Source organism: Tympanuchus pallidicinctus, unplaced genomic scaffold (assembly GCF_026119805.1).
Source record: "Tympanuchus pallidicinctus isolate F22 unplaced genomic scaffold, pur_lepc_1.0 scaffold14, whole genome shotgun sequence".
Classification (NCBI taxonomy): Eukaryota; Metazoa; Chordata; class Aves; order Galliformes; family Phasianidae; genus Tympanuchus; species Tympanuchus pallidicinctus.
The window spans coordinates 6119232-6134142 of record NW_026294659.1 but is presented as its reverse complement, the minus strand read 5'-3'; positions in this window follow the sequence as shown (position 1 = coordinate 6134142).

The following is a 14911-nucleotide window of genomic DNA, read 5'->3' as shown; positions in this document are numbered from 1 at the left end:
CTAGTTTCTAATGTCTTTTTAAAGAAACAGACCTTCAGAAATCACTAGATCTTTAGCTATATTTTATTTCCCCACCACTATCACCTAATTTGATGTACTTCTACTGAAATCAATGAAACTATGCTAAGCTTGTTGATGATCATCAAGAGCTTTCAACTGAAAGTGATTAGAAAAAAAGAAGATTACATATAAGTAGGAAAAAATTATATAGTGTTATACCTTTCTCATAAATAGAATTACCTCTTCTCAAAATAGAAGGTAATTTGCTTTTATACCCTATCACATCAGACGGAGACCAATTTTAAGGTCATTAACAACATGTAGTACATGATATAACATAAACAATCAGAGTAGAACCTGAGAATTTTATGACCCTGGCAAAATACATCCTATAGTGTTTATCAACATTATATAATTGAGCAGTGGAAGAAGGCACAAGAGACTCTTGTAGGACACTATTGCTTGCAGGAGTCGTTTATCAGTACACATACAACCTACTGAAAGATAAGAATATGAAGCCTCTCACAGCACAGATATAGCAGCAATTTTTGATTAAGGCTTGGACTAAGTAAAATTTCTTCATTATTTACTTAGTCAAAGAAAATCAATTGCTACAACATAATCCTATTGCCAAAACCTGTATGGACACATGGGCTATCAAAAGCATAAACAATTTCAACACTAAAATAAATAAGCATTCAGACCTTGAAAAAGACATACTAGCCATTTTACTTTCAGCATTAAAACACTTACATTCCTACACCAAATGATCAGAAGGTTAACAAGTATTTATTTCAGTCAATTCATGAGAAAGAAAAGAAGTATGATTCATCTCTGCTGTCCTTCAGAAATACTCCAAGCTATTTCCAAAGGATTCTTAACCCCTGTTCCTCTCACAAGGATTACTATTGTTGGTATTACTAATATGTGGCATGGAAAATAGGCGAGGCTATTTTTCTGGGTGCATGCTGAAATAGCTAGCACTTTCCACATGAGAACTGTCATGGTCAGCTTCTAGAGTGGATGACCCAACACTCAAATATTGGCAACACTCAAATATTTTAAGCAACATGGGGCCTTGACATTGAGAAGTAGCTCCACGAGTTTACAAATTAACATGCTAACTATAAAATATGAATTCATTATGCTACAGAACATAGTTTTTAATTGCACTTATTCATCAATTCCTAAGAATACCAATTTCAGAACTAAAAGTGCAGTATTAGAGAAGCTAAGAAGCAAGTCTGCAACTTAATCTTCATAATGTGACAAGGGCAGTGCTTCAGGAACACCATCATCGCAGATCCCTGGAACACATTTGTACAGTACAACACCTGTAAAAGAGCAAGAATGCATGTATTTGAAAACTGTTTTTAGTTCAGAAGTCTTGTTTGAGTCCTTGACTATAATTAAAACGTTTCTTGCCTTCAGTGCAGAGGTCACATCGTTTAATAAGATTTAAAGGCTTTTGAAAGGGAGTGGAAATAGTTTTGGTCATGTAAAAACTCATTAAAAATCCACAGAAGTCTATCCACGCTTGGACAAATGCTATGAAGAAATCAGCAGCTCAGTCAGCTGTGAGGGATTCTTCAAGAGTCTTGTTTTTGTTGTTTTTTTTTTTTTGTGAAGTGATACCTCAATTTTCCTACAAACAAGTTAGATTTGAAGTATTCATAAGGTCAAATTATAGAGTTTTCTACAACACTAATTGTGTTATTCTTTCCCTTCTTTGCACTGTGTGTTCAGTGATTACACGTCCTAGTTAATTCAAGAAAGCTAACATCATGAAGGGCTTCTGGAATATATTCATGTAACAGCTAAGAGAAAGAGTTGCTCTTAACTAGAAATGGGAAGTTGACGTTGCATACATTAACAGTTATTTACAGCATCAGTAGGAAATATGAAAAGATGAATAGAGTAGATAAGGATGCGTGAGCACATGTGCAGTGCTGGATATCAGAACTTTCAAGGAAGCGACAGCGTGGTGAATGTAAGGGTGACTTTTGAGAGTTGACTCCCTGTGTTTTTAAATGCGAAAGTGATCCATGGAAAAGTTTTTAATGGATCACAAGTTTAACTAAATCACTTCAGCATGCTTTATTATTAATTTACTATGTTATTATGATTTATTACACATACATAGCCTTTGTAACAAAGATTCATACTGTCTGTTGATGAATCATTGGGAGAATAATACAACTAAGGGGAAGAGTCCATCTAGGGAAAATCCTAAATTACCTGCAAATATGTGCTTTGGACTTTTGAAGCTATTTTTGAACTCAGCTTGAGTAGCTTTTCTCAGGATCTGAAACTAAATTTCAGAAAGAAAAAAGTGAAGAGGAGCACATAGAGGAAATTTAGAGAAAATAAATACAAACTTTAAGTTATACATTATGACTGGAATTCTTTAATCAGTATAGAACTAGGCTAATACTGTTCTCATCACTATAAGGAATTCTGGGGATAACAACTGTAAGGAATCACTCAGGTAAGTGAACTCTATCCAAGCCTATTCAGAGACCTTTATTAGAAACTCCTGTATCCATCTGCTATGAATATTAGGATGGATATTATGCCAATGTCACTGCCAAGGTTACGACTCTGAATGCAGGTTTTGTATGAATCTTACAGGAAAGAATTATGCATGTTCTAGTTTGACATGAATTTGCTAAAATTAGGGCTTCATTAAGGGCCTTCACAGTATTAGTATCTTTTGTTTATTCCATCTATTACAGTTGTCACATACCTACCAAATTCAGTACTTACTTAAAAAAAAAAATCATATATATATATATCATAATAATATCATAATCATAATTTGAATATTATTACTTTTTTTCATTAGCAGTAAATCAGAGTGCATTTACCACTGGATAGCTACTACGTTTAGTTGAGTTTACCTAGCAGAAAAGTCTAGCTCTATGCTACTTATCTCTGGATTTCACCACAGTATGAAGTGAAGCATAAATATTTACAGGGAAGCCAGCCAGCTTACTTTGCAAAATGCTCTTAAATAGTAAAGACTGCCTTGTCCATTTACTTTTGTCAGTCACTTTTCTTCCCATCATATGATGCTAGGCATATGTTTCTTTGGAAGAATACAACTGGTATGTTAAATCAGAAATGTTATATTCCTGTAGTTCCAAAACATCATACACTTTCTACATAAGTGCCCAAAAGGATACTGCTCATACTGTTCATTCCATATTTTCAAACTTCCTGCACTTACCTCAGAAACATCCAGAGAAAAGTGTTAGGTTTCACACAGTTGTTAGCTGAGGATATTGTGAAGGTCTCAGTTATGCCAGCTTTGCTCTCCCGGGGAACTGTTCCATGTTTGTTTTTCTCCAGAGACTCTTGACTGGAATACAAATGCTGTGTGATTGGATAGAAACTATTTCATAGAAACACAGAATGGCCCGGGTTGAAAAGGACCACAACGATCACCTAGCTTCAACCCCCCTGCTATGTGCAGAGTCACCAACCACCAGACCAGGCTGCCCAGAGCCACATCCAGCCTGGCCTTGAATGCCTCCAGGCATGAGGCATCCACAGCCTCCTTGGGCAACCTGTTACAGTGCGTCACCACTCTCATATATTTCAGCATATGTGTTCTCAGTGGATTAGCTGGTCACCACACAGTCTTACTTTGTCTGCAAATGGTGATACTTTTTTTCCCAGCCTTGATAAACATGGGAAAATAATTTTATTATTATTTTTAATGTATAGTGAAGAAATATATAGTAAGCTATACATGTTGATTGATACCACAGAGAAAAATTGTCTGCAGTAGAAGAGCTCTTCTCTTTCCTCTAACAACTTTATTCTTTCCAAAATCAAAATAGAAAACAAGAGAATGCAAAGACATTGCCTTTTTCTGCCTGCATCCATGCTTTTTCTGCTCAACCTGTTCCTGAATCCTCACCTGGTCACTTGGATTGCTCGTTTCCTGAAGAGCTGTCTTTCTCACTCTTTTAGGAGTCCAGTTCACTCTCTTCGCACAGGATTCTCTATATAATAGTCTCAATAGCATCCTTTACACTAAGTACTTAAAATTGTTGACCCAGCTCAAATTTTGTTTCTTATCTACCTCATACTGGGATCCTCTACAACTGGTCTCCTGCAACACCTGTGTGAGAGATCAACAGCACTACATGAAGGAGGAAAAGAATCAATCCGTGGCGGTGTTGGCAAGTGCTGCAATGCAATGTAGAGGGAGCAATCACACAGAACAAACAGGTGGTGCTGAGGATTCAACATCTATACTGTGTATATTTCTGGAGCATAGCAAAATTAATTTCAAAACCCTTCAATTTGATTTTTATCATGCCCACGTACTCTTTTCATTTCTGAAGTGCTGCTCGGCTGAGTCATACATATCAATAAAAGTGTACTGCTCAGGGTAGTGCTATCACAGATAACCAAGTTAGTGACCAGGTCTGCACTGTGCCTGTGCTAAACATACAGTTCACAGTGAGAACCTTAACTCTATTATGGGAAGTAATTGGAGCCCCCAGAACAAACATTGCCCAGTTCTGGGGAATGTCCAAATAAATTCTGAAAACAAGGTGGATTCAGGTAGACTCTTGGTTTTCAGTGAAATCTTATCCCCTTCATTATTGTGTATTTTGTGGGTATTTTTTCCTACTATATTCTACAATATTTTTGACAATGTCACACTACAGTTTGACAAATACTGCCAGCTGTTAACATGTTATGATGGGATTCAAAAGGTGTGAATTGTAAGACCAGTAGCAAGAATTTAAGGAAGGACTAGGACTATTAAAACTGCAATAGATCTCATGTTCTCTGTCCAGTATGCAATTCTGGAAGCACTGTTATGGGCTAAAGGCTGCACTGCATCAATGCTAGTACTCAACTCAGCAGCTGTGATTAGAACGCACATAGAATTGAGTTGTTGAGTATAATGTTATTTTTAATGTTATAGCAGAATTGCATCTTCAACCTCACTTCCTTCAGAAAGTCTACTGAATGTTTTTCTCACTGTATGTGTTCAGCCTAAGAGACAAATACCCATAAGTATCAGGCAGTCATAGTATGCAAATTCTGAACAGTAGAAACAACTTTAAAAGTTTTAGTCTATCCCATCTGTGTGCCCTACCGGCAGCTTGTGAGCAATACAAACCATGGATATCACAGCGACCCATGACATCTTTTGCTTAACTGCCACTGAAAGAAAATTGTGGCTTACAGATGAGAGAAAAATTTACAATTAGAGAGCAACTAAGAAAGAGACATCATGAGGTTATCCATTGTCAGCTAAATTTAGAGCATCTGGGTACATTATCTTTCACCTTTGTCCATGACGAGATACACACTGTTCCTAGATTTACTTGCAATGCTTAAAAAGAAAGGTTAATGAAAACCAAAGGTTTGTAGAGATCAGTAACTGAATTTGCTACAATTAATGTATCTTTTTCTTTAGACACTGTTAACGCATAATTCAGAATCTTAGTTCCAGTTAGAACCCCTCCCTGTGTATTTCATTCCATCTTTCAGACAAAGCCTCAGTCCTGGGTCACAAACTTTTTTAGAGATAAGACCGTGACTGTTCATGTTAACAAAGCAGAAAAAAATCTTGGAAAAAAATGAAACCTCCTTTCCCCTCTCTTCAGCTGTTTTTAGTGTGGGTTATTTCTGACCAGCACTGACAGATTAGCATGTACTTAGCCCTAGTAGTAAGAGAGCTAAATAGAAAACTCTTCAACACTGTTTGAAGTCAATCATTAACAAAACACAAAATATAAAACTTAACAGTTCCTGTCTGGAGAGCAGTTTACAAAGACACACTTTTAGATTTTCAAGCCCATACAAGACTTCCACAACTGTTAGATGCTGCTCATAGCCACCCTTTTAAGGTCTTTTCAATATAATTTATTGGCGATTAGGAGCTGATCAGCCTGAAAACAAACACTCTTTTAAACTTATCATCTATGGTTTAACTTCAGCTCTGTAATTGATCTTCATATGGAGCACCCGCTTTGGATGGTTTGCTAACAGCTGTCTCATATTACTGTGACCATTAATGTTTTATATGCTATCACAACTTTCCTGTGCCAACAATAGCACCTTTCACCCTCTTGTAGCTCTTGTTCTCTGAGACACTGACCACCCAAATCATGAGGTAAAAAAACAGAGCTGCCAGAATATGGTCTATCCATAGTAGCAAAATAATTGGGGATGCTTAAGAAAATGTCTGAAAACAACAAAAAAAAGAAAACCTGAATGTTAAAAAGTCATTGTGTTCGAAGATCAAAATTCTCAACTGATGCTTTTAAAAGGCAGAGGATTTCTTACTGCAAAGATGAATCCTCGCCACTTACACTAGCTACCACAAGTTTTTACACATTTCAGCAACTGTGTGTATGTGTAAATCTGTAGACTTGAAGAATCACCAGTAAGAGTAAATGCAACTACACCCGAGAAACAAGGAGCAGAAATATCTAGAGTCAATGGTTACATATAAAAAAATCAAAACAACTCCTAAAAGACTTAGTATGAATATAAATACAGATGATAAAGCTGAAATTCAGTGAATGCTATGAAGTAATGAACAAGAGCAACTTATGTTAGTAGCTGCAATGCCTCCTCCCTAGGTAGGCATGCTGTTCATAACCTATGTCACCACCTGGCATTACAGCTGCTGAAACTGTCTAGTGTCTATCTAAAACTCACAGGGTAACTGCCTCACTGACATGAATAGACACTATTTTCATCAGCATGCCTCTGTGGTAAAAAGATCCCCCCTTTCACAGACGGGAAATTGAAGTCTGAGAAAGACTCCTTTATCCAAGGTCAGTCACAGTATCTGTTGTCCATGCTGGGAAATGAGCAGACATCTCCACTGTCCTACACCCGTACTCTGCCAACATGGCATTTAATTCTATCATTATTTTTATATTGACTGTGACCTTAACTTAGATGTGATATCAGCTTATAATAAGCTGCTGCTTGCGAGTCTCCTTGAAAGTCTGTAAGGAGTTAACACAGCTGAAGCTGAAAAGTTTCAGTAAATGTCAGCTATTTTATTACAGCCCACAACAGTATGATATTTTTTCTCCCCCCAAAACAAGGACTTTTAAAAGTAATTAGAGAAAAGTAGGTCAATGTCAAGGATTAAGTGGTACAGAAGCATGAAGTCAAATCAAACCAAAGTTAGTATTTAATTCACAGTCCCATTTTGTTCTGTTCCAGACTGTACTTTTCAAATGAAGTACTAAAATGGAAATAGAATACTTTCACATCATGTCAATTCTTAGTGTTTCTAACATGAACTACTTAATGTCATATCTTCCATTGCTGATAAACCACATCATGCCACAAGGATCTCTGATTTATATGATACAGCAGAATAGGTTAGAAGATGAAACTTAAAAGCACCAAATATATTGCCAAATAAAACCAACTATATGGACATTTATAATGAGGCTAACAGTTCTAACACTTTCAGTTTGCATGGCTGTAATTCCCATTTTCTTTGCATGAAGAAAAATCTTCATAAATACAGAAATCTTTTTACTTTATACCTTCAGATGGTGATTATTTAGAAACAGTATCCTGAGCTGCATCAAAAGAGAAGTGGCAGTAAATGGAAGGCATTGTTCCCCTCTGCTCTGCCCTTGTGAGGTCCCATCTGGAGTACTGTGTTCAAGCCTGGAGTCCCCAACACAAAAAGCATGTAGAGCTGTTAGAGGGGGTGCAGAGGAGAGCTACGAGGATTATCACAGGGCTGGAGCACTTCTCACATGAAGACACATTGAGGGAGTTGGGCTTGTTCAGCTTGGAGAAGGCTCCAGGGCAACCTCATTGTGGCCTTCCAATACTTGAGGGGAGTGTAAGCAGGAGAGGGACTGATTTTCTACATGGTCTGATAGTGACAGGACAAGGGGGAATTACTTTAAACTGAAAGAGGGGAGATTTAGGTATGATGTTAGGAGGCAATTCTTTACCTAAAAGGCAGTGAGGCGCTGGCACAGCTGCCCAGAGAAGCTGTGGTGCCCCATCCCTGGAGGCTCAAGGCCAGGTTGGATGGGGCCCTGGGCAGCTGAGCTGGTGGGGGGCAGCCCTGCCCATGGCAGAGCTTGGGGTGGGGGGTTCGGGCTTTGAGGTCCCCTCTAACCTAAACCATTCTGTGATTCTATAGTTCTGTGCTTTCTGAATAATGCACATCAAGGTATTAAAGGTCACAGATGAACTTTTAATAAATAAACTTTTCTTTAGATAAAATCCTCTTAATTAGGTGCACAAAGTTATGAATATTTTTGTTTTTCATGTTTCTTTACCTGGCAGCCCGAGTATGGACAGAGTTACAAAATGAGCTGGCTGCTTATGTTTCTGAACAGCCATTTTAAATCCCTGAAAGGTAAACTCACAAAGCTATGTAAAACAAATCAACAAAACCAAACAATAACAAAAGTGTGTATGCACTTTTTTCATTGCTGAGTTACAAGGAAAAAGGCAAATGACAAATTACCAATGTAGTCCTAATATCTCTTTCACTGTATGTCAAGATGATGTGGATAATGAAAGTCACAGAAATCGTTATGCACAACATCTAAGCAAAGCTCTATTAATACTAAAAGAGCCAGAGTAGCCTGAGACACCTCTAGAAGATGCTATAAATTCTGGAGATTGGCCCATGCTTTTAGACATCCTGGAATTATCACATAAATGTATAATTTAACACAAATTAGCAGTATCATATTTTAAATATAAAACAGCTGTGCTTTTTCATAGAGAAAACAATTCAGTCTGATTTGAACTTTAAATCTCTGGGTTTCTTCCCTTTCCACATTACAGCACATCAAAGTATAATTGCATATGACACCATGTGTCTGTGTGGTGTACTGCTAGATTGCCAACTAAACTGTTCTAAAAATATCATTGTTAATTTGCTGGATCATTGTCTTGCTGTGGTAATTGTGAGCTGCAACAAGTTTCCCCCCACCTTACCCACCTTGGTGCCCTGTGGTACAGACTGTAAGCACCACACTTCTGTTGTCCAATGATCATCACAAAAGCGTGCATACAAAAAGATGAATTTCAAAGTAAAAAAGAAATGAAAAATTTACTCAAAGAACTGCGTCATACAAAACAATGGATGGATTGCAACAGACATTTATGTGATTCGGCCTATGTAAGTTCAACTGAAAGAATAGTGATTTTATACACAGTTCATGCTGTACAGACCGACATAAGAATGTCCTCAACGTGTAAAAAGAATTTATTTGTCTCATCTACTGCTTAAAATCCAATTTCTGAACTAGTGGAAAAAAATTGGTTTTAATGTCGTTCTACAGCAGACACAGTTTAAACTATTTGCTCTTATTTTTCAAAGACAAAGAGACTCTATTCCTAACAGTGCAGAAGTTGGTACACTAAAGAATTCAACGATCTACTGTGAGATACTATTTGTGGAGATATATCTGGAGAGCTATGCACTGAAAAACACAAAACCCTTCATCCTGTTGTTCATTTGCTTTTAAAAGTAGATAAAACACATGCATCTATTTCCATAATTTGTTATGAACAGAACTGAGACAAGAGAGGCTTTGTCTGTCACTAATTTACAACAATTATAGAAGGAATTAAAAGCAATTAGCACAATGAGGCTCTGATTTCTGGTTTTAAAAACACATACACACAAAAGCAACAAAGGTGGTAGTTAGTGGATGTTTGTATGAATAAGGAGAGAGTGATTTTATCTCCTCTTTAGACAGTTACTGAAGTATTTAACCTCTACTTGCTACCTTCTTCTAACTGCAATTAGTCTAATCACTAGGACCCTGAACCTGACTGTATTTTAGGAGGCATGTCACCTTCTTATGAATCAGCTACAGCTTTAATTGTACTGTGGACAAATTCTTCTCTACAAAAGGAATTTCAACAGGTTACTTTCAGTAGGTATAGAAGACTGGGCACTAAGAAAAACTGTTTGTGTGCCAGTGCCATGTGGTTTAATGGCATCGTTGTTTCTGTACTTACATGATGAGAATTTGCCCTTCCTTTACTGGTGTTATGAGAAAAGCCCGACTTGTAGGAAAAGAGAAACCTAACAGTTTCATAATGTGCAGCTGATAAGACTGTCTGAAATATTACAGTCTATTTGGAAATGTCCTTGGAGCTTTTACTTGGGTTTCTCTGGGGGAAAGAAAAGTCCTAATAGGCCATTCTTTTAATAGTAATGATAGCAAATAGAACTGATATCAGTCAGCTGTTGTATATCAGCAAAAAACTGCCTTCTGTTTGTTTTAAAATGACAGAATCTAACTACATCTGCACTGAATTACACGTTTTCTGGTAAAGGGTCTTCTGTTCATTATTTAGTAAGGGAATAGAATAAATACATAAATAAAAACAGTGGAAAACTGGTACTAGCTGCCTTGCTGAAAAAAAACACATGAATACTCAGTCTATCTTCAGCATTAGATTATTTGAGATACTAAGTTAAAGACCCAATGCAATCATGCTTTAACATTGGATATTCTGCATTTCTCTACATTTTCTAACAATCAAAAATCTCCATATTGTGTTAAGACAATAGTTTTGGGATGGGTTGAGTGTGCCTTGGCTGAAACAAAATGGGGAGATGCAACCTTCAGCAGAGAAAGGTACAGAGTATTCTGAACTAGGATTCATAAGGGAAGAGGAGGCTGACAAGACGGTTGCTCTTCTGCTTTGTTTTCTGAGACTCACTATATCACTTAAGTCAAACTCCAGGAAGCAAATGTAACAACGAAGATAAAGGAAGGTTTTCACAATACTGTCTGCAAAGAGTATTGTCATATATACCAGTATATAGATACAGTATTTGTTATGTATACCATTCTTGATCAGATGATCTGGTAAAAATGAAGAATCTTAATCACACTAACAAATTTTCCAACAACTACATTAACCATAGGAAAAAGCAGACTGACTTGTTTTATTTTTTTTTATCTTTGGACAAGCATGTGGGGAAAACCTTTCTTACAATCACGAAAAAGAGTTAACAAATTAAATATAAAGGAACTCAGAAAGAGAAGTCCTCTAAGCTTCTACTTATCTGCATCACTGACACAGCATCCCATGTGCAGGACTGAGACAAATCGTACCTGTGGAGACACAGAGGAAAATAAATTCACTTTGTTACTCAGTATCTCATAATTAAGCCCAGGCCTGGGACTTAAAACAATCTTGCCCAAAGATTTATATCCAATGAAAAGAAAAAGTTATTTCATTCGCACTTTGCATGGAACCTAATAAAAGCATATGGACTTTATCCTCCCCAAACCTGAAATGTAGGAACAATCTCTTTTTCCTATTTATGCATTCCACAGCAAAATTCTGCTCATCTTATTACATATTTTTCATCAGAGGAAAGCTAAAATAAGAAAAAATGTATATTCATAATTATAAATCAAAAATAGTTTATTTCTCTCATGAATCCTCCTGGTATGATTTAACCATTTTGAGCAAACAGTAAAATTGAAGATGAAGAATACAGTATGAAAGTGCATGAAAAGATTCATTCTGGAAGGATTCATGGCCCTACTGGACGTGGCTCTGGGCAGCCTGGTCTAGTGGCTGGTGACCCTGCACATAGCATGTGGGCTGGAACTAGATGATCATTGTGGTCCTTTTCCCACAGAATGTCCCAGGCCATTCTATGATTCTACAATGACTCTATTCCAGGCTACCTTCTCACTCCCTTCCATCCTTTGAAATACAAGCAATTTCAGAGGAAAGACAAGGAGCATAGATTACTAAACATGGCAAAATCCAGCCTTTAAAAAGAGACAGGAAAATGAAGATTTTCAATTGAGAGAATTTTACAGGACAAAAAATGCAATCAAATGGAATGGATTACATCTACACACATTTACAAGTGCAAGTATATTTCCATATATAGTTTTATACAAACTATATTAACATTTTTTAGAAAACTGAAAATAAAATCCAGTCAAAAATCCTCTGAAGAAGAACAAAGTGCTGAGAAGATGGAAAGGGAGCTGGAGAAGAAAGATTGAATACTGAAGTACACAAAACATGCAAACAAGACAGTTAAATCACCTTTAATGACAATTCAGCTGTAACATCAAAGAATACAGAGGAAGCTGTAGGCTTTGTCATCTGAGCTTTGAGATGCCAAGTGTTTTCAAGGTCCTCACTGTGGATACATATTCCAGCTGTACTCTGAATCCCAGGCATGGTGAAGATGTATCAAGACGTACCAATCCTAAATCATCCCTGCATCTCCATGGCCTCGATTTCTGTGGAGAGAAAACTACAATGCATAGGCTTGATGCCTTCTTGGCACCTGAGCTCCAGGACATAAAAGATCTTGTACTTGTTGCTCAGTGTAGCTACTGAAGGTCTTGTTACCTTCTTTTTTTCTATCCAATCCAATGTGCAGCAGAACCAAGGCAGTTTGTGTGTGAAATGCAGGCCTGGATCACATTCATGAAACTGGTCTCTTCCAGCAGTGCTACAGCTGCTGCAGCCTGCCAGCTACAGAAATATATTTATGACAAGTTAAAAATCAATTCTACCGAGTGTCAGGGAGAAAAACATCCAATTAAAACAAATGAGAATGTATAAGAAATTACATTACTTCATGGTAGCAAATTACCCCCCCCCCCTTAAAATGAACTGGACACTCTGGTCAGACTAAAGATAAATACAGATTATTTAGTATACTAGAAACATTCTAGTGGCTGGGAACCATATAGAAGAAAACCAAACCAAACCAACCAACCAAACAAATTACTCCAAAGAAACATTTATTAAGTCTCCATCTTATCTGTCAGTGATCTTGGATTTTTTCATGCACAATATTTTGTAGTGTTTTGACAGTTTTTGAATTGTAATTAATAGATAATTAATTGTCTAATCTTACTATGAATATGCAACTCAAGCAAAATGTTTCATCTCCACTCTTTTGTTCTAAGATCCTATTTGTGGCCTTCTCATATGTTCCCAGTGAATGATGCCAGGCCAAAAAAGGCAAATAAGTGAGGTAGATTTTCTCTATTTGACTGGTAAAAATGCAGACAAGAAATTAGGAATAAACCAAATCAAATAACCATATATGTTTGATTCATTTTGAATTTAATCATTACAGGATTAAATTGTAATGTTGTGATAAAGATCTGAACTGAGAGAGAGGTTTAGTTTAATTAAGATTCACATAGGCAAGTTTTCCAACATTCCAAATTTGCAAATACTGTGATCAGATAAGATTTCTTGAATCCAAGGAAAATAATTATATGCCTGAAGTTAGACACAGACAGAATTTTCCACAACTTTGGGCCTAAGTGATAAACTATGGAATGTGAAAAGGCAAATTAGGGAACAGCTTGACCCTAGAAAGGCAGGATGTGAAGAATAGTGGTCAAGATCCAGTTCTCCTTGACTACTGACTGAGAACCTTTAAGAACGTGGCTAACCTGTGATTTCTTTGAACAGTACAGACTGAATAAATGAATAAAAAACTCACTATAACAAGAGAACTAAGTAGCAACTAATTCAGAGATATCACAAATATTAGCCATAGAGGAAAGTACTATTTATCGAGGGAAAAGAAGGGATGGATGCCTCTGAGTCAAAATAATAAGAGCTTACAGCAAATTAAAGGGCTTTTTCCATTATTTCTAAAATAACTGCCATGCCTCCCCCACCCCCCCACCCTTCCCACCCCAACAATTTCCAAATCAGATGATTTGACTAAGTGCTCCTATTTTTCAGTCAAAAGATTAAGGGCATCCCTAGGACGATGCAATGAGCTTCTACAACAACTTATACATTCATTTAAAGAAATACTACTCCTGTAACCAATAGGAAGTGGATTTATATTCTTATTACACATTTGTACAAAATAAATAAAAACAGAAGACAAAGTTGGCAGAGAATGTTGCATGATTTGTAAGACAGATAGAAAATCAAATGACTATATCTTGCTATGTTTCTGCATTGGAAAATTGGAGTTATAGCTACCTCTTTCCCTCGGTCTTCATCATGTTTGTTTATGCTTTCATTTAACTTGGGCATTTTTAACATGAAAACTAAAATATCACTGTAATGGTACAAGATGAATGTGAAAGAACAGGCCCAGGAACTCCTATCCATTGTTACAACCATATTTTCTTTTCCTCAGCCCTCTACCCACAAAAGTGCATGCTAACAAGAAATAAACACAGATGGGATATCTTCTACATTTCAGAGAAACTAATTAAAATATGACTGGATCCTGAAGCTTGGGTTACTGAAACTGCGACACATTTTCAGAGAAAAACTCTGAATTTACAGAACAAACACCTGCATAAAGCCACAAATATTAGGAAACAAATGAGAATAAGGAAAGTGGAGGAAAATTACTGCAGAATTTAATCTACTCTGGAGTATTTACTGGGTACAAAGGCATCAGACACATCATCAGGGGAGGACAAAGAACCCAAACACCGATCCTGATGTTGGTAGCAGAAATGCTGGCTTCTCTATTGACGTTAACTTCCACCATTCCTCTGCAAGTGGTGCTCTGATCTAGAGCCAGCATGCTTCAGGCCTTTGTAGTAGTGCTTGGATTTTGATTAAGAAACTGGATAACCTCCATTTCAGCTCATGAGAGTAACAAGTTTCCAATTTGTTTCTGCAGATTCAATAAAATTTATCATAATCTATGTAATGAATATTGCCTGTCACATTTTTTGTTAAAATTAAGGTGAATTGTGCTAAGCTCTGTGTGGCATGGGGAAGAGAACATGGAAGTTGTAATATGTGGGCTCCATCCTAATCTTACTGAATCTAGCAGGAGAACTGCTATTGGCATTAGCATAAACAAAGCCTTAATTCCACTGGTGGTTTCCCTTCCTAATTCTGGAATTAGGCTCTGACAAATAACATCAGGCAAATC